This window comes from Sycon ciliatum, chromosome 8, assembly GCF_964019385.1.
Source record: "Sycon ciliatum chromosome 8, ocSycCili1.1, whole genome shotgun sequence".
Taxonomy (NCBI): Eukaryota; Metazoa; Porifera; class Calcarea; order Leucosolenida; family Sycettidae; genus Sycon; species Sycon ciliatum.
Window position 1 is genome coordinate 11,940,396 of NC_088650.1, and position 3,127 is coordinate 11,943,522.

The 3,127-nt window shown below is 48.4% G+C and overlaps 1 protein-coding gene across 1 annotated transcript in view; it reads right to left on the reverse strand.

Moving 5' to 3' along the window:
• The window catches only part of LOC135823438 (uncharacterized), a 10,269-nt gene extending 7,799 nt beyond the window's left edge, over positions 1-2,470 (reverse strand). The window contains exon 1 of the mRNA XM_065336291.1: positions 2,266-2,470. The gene's annotated coding sequence lies outside the window, so the exon portion shown is untranslated. The remainder of the gene's footprint in view (positions 1-2,265) is intronic.
• Between the last annotated feature and the right edge of the window lie 657 nt (positions 2,471-3,127).

Consider the following 3,127-nt stretch of genomic DNA (forward strand, 5'->3'; position numbering starts at 1 on the left):
GAGAGATGTATATAGTGGGACAGAGAACCTGCGAGAAAGAGACAGATTGACAGAAAAGAGAGAAAGAGAGAGAGAAAGAGAGAGAGAGAGAGAGAGAGAGAGAGAGAGAGAGAGAGAGAGAGAGAGAGAGAGAGAGAGAGAGAGAGAGAGAGAGAGAGAGAGAGAGAGATGGATAGAGCGAGATAGATAGATAGAATAGATAGTGAGAGAGAGAGAGAGAGAGAGAGAGGGGGGGGGGGGAGGGGATTTCCCTTACCGCCGGCACTGTATCAGCTGAAGACATGCCAGAAGAATAACTACATGCACGTCTTGGAGAGACCACGTGACAATGTACGCTACTTCCGGGTTATCACGGAAAATCGCACTTGGGGCTGTCAAGGGACATGTCAAGTGTTAATGTCGTCGCCATTGACTGACACAAGTCTCGTGCAGAAATACAATGTCATGCACATAATACACATGTACATGTACATACACTGGTCATGTGCATGTGCATGTGCATGTGTCAGCTCACGGCTGTTGTCAGTTGTTGTCTTGCTTACACACTGATTAGAAGCTGGGGTATGCGATCTTGCACGTGATAAAGAGTTTACAATACGGAGGATTAGCAAGACGAAATTCGCGTTCGCAAACATTTTTCAGTTCGCGAACTGGATTGCGTACTTTCGCATTTTTCGTTCGGAAAAGTAGTCGGAACACGAATCGCGGATTCGTGTCAGGGGCAGTCATAAATTTACCACGCTGTACTGTCTGTACACAATGTACAATGACTTATGTACATGTACATGTACGTGTACGTCGTGTCAACGTCATGCTTGTGCGAATTCTGTTTGCTAATCCTTCTCATAACGCGAATTCCGTCACTGAGTTCGACTTTCCTTGGAGAGCGAACGCGAACGCGAATTTCGTCTTGCTAATCCTCCGTAATGTACAGTGGTGGTAACTGAAATCCGACCCCCTGAGCGGTGCGCTCACATCGCAAAGACCCAACACGGGATGGTAAAACTACGAAACAGAGACCGCTAGAATGTGAACCCATCGCTCAGGGGTCGTATTTCAGTTGCCAGCACTGTACATGATGTGCATGTGAATGTGTGTCACGCCCTGACAATCTGAATGATACTACTTCGAAGTATGACCATTCGACAAAATTCGATGCAATTCGATACAATTCGACATAATTCGATACAATTCGATACAATTCGACATAATTCGATACAACTCACTGCCCCTCTGTTACATTCTTTTAGAAAACCTCCATTGCTTGGGTTCCTGCCCGTTTGGCGCCTGAACGGCCTGTGCGACGATGTGATCCAGCATCCCTGAGTAGTACGATTTGTTATTGAGAGTTTGTGCCTGGTACCTGATGTGCCTAGCATTGCAGTCGCTGACGCGGACAGTTAGGCCAGCTGCACAACAGCCCCAGGGTGTCTGACCTGTCTAACCTGTCCTCTGCGATGGGACAAATGCCGCATCAGTCTTGACGTTGTCAACTTCTACCTGACGGCTGTGAGCGGCAGGTAGCCCCGAGCCGATGCGTCTTTCCTGAGCTAACTTCATAATATTGTCGTGCTACTACGCGTATACGATACTTGTGCTGTCGTCGTGTTTTTTTGTTCCTATGGAAGTCTGCAGTACTATCATGTACATGTACATGGAGATGTGTATCTTACCTCCAGTTGCCCGATGTGCACACCGCTCGCAGGGAAAGAAGGGTTTGAGCCCATGAGCCTTTCCTTTTCCACTCTGATCGTGGCCGCGCAAGGCAGGATTGGCACTGTAACTGATGGGTCTGCCAGCGTCCCACACCTCTGAACAGGCTCCGTGACATTGGATGGCATCGCCAAAGGAGTCCACCTACAGTTATCACTGCAACTCCGCCGACCAAAATCCATTCCACCAGGTTTCCGTGGTTGTAAGAGGGTAGTTGATCTCGGACTCACGCACCCATTGGTTTGCTCTTCACATTTGATCAAGTAGAGTTTAAAACACCAGTCATGTTCTATTACACCCTGCTCCCGCCCGCGCTGCACGGCCATAGTGGGCTACATGTATTGCAATGCAAACGCCCATTACCCAATGTTGGCAATGTGCAACACACACAGGCACTGCATGTGTGAACACACCGGAGTGAATGAAAGCGCCTCTTTTCGCCGTTACCAAGTGGCAATGCGCATTGCGAATAAGAGAGTCTACACGTCACACCAATCATGATAGCAATAGCAACGTGTGCAGTACTGCAACTTGTCGAGGGCTTTGGCTTACCGTCAGAGTCGTCAGAGTACGATAGCAGCGTTGGACTTTGCGTTCAGATTATTCCTACGTTCAGATACTGACCCATGGATGTACTCACATAACCAAAAGAAATGAATCGAGGTATGAACAGCTAGCAATCAAACTAATCAATCCAAAGGGAACAGCAAGCGAAACAGAATGGCGCTGCTCACTACTGCCACCTTCGTCCTGCAACACGCAGGCCTGCAGTTCATGCACAAGGTAGAAATGCTCACATTTCGAAATCTGATTCAAGAAGATACAAACATACATTTTAAGCATACATGTAGGTGTAGCGGATCGAATCATTCAGTCGGTCACACCCCGTGTTCTACATTCGCAGGATGGCCGGGATAGAATGCTGATAGGCAGGCTGGCGGCACAGATTCAACTCCTGAAGGAGTAGCAGGTAGGGAGATCAGATCCAATACCGATTGGTCAACGAGTCCCATTACTGGCATAAGTCGCTGGAAGCATGATTGCAGCGGAACACTTTTCAGCATCTTACCCATTGTGACATCGTTGAAGCCAAACAGTCCACCATATGTTTGGAGGAGGCTGAATGCACCAAGACGAACATTACCGAAGTTATAAAAAAGGCGTGCCCATCCCTAGTTCTATCCTTTGTGCCGGAGAATCATCAATACCTACGATCATGGATGAGTGACGTTTCAGCATAGGTGTGCGTCATTAGCAGGCTGATTCTAGAGTGGAGAACGTGCTGCAGGCACAACGGGCAGCCTAGACAATTCTTTTGTGGACGCATTGCCCTGACTGGCCTGAGTGATTGGTCTGTGGACGCGACACAGGGGAAAGTCCCGTCGACTTGGGTGGTTTGTCGGTAGTTCAGGGG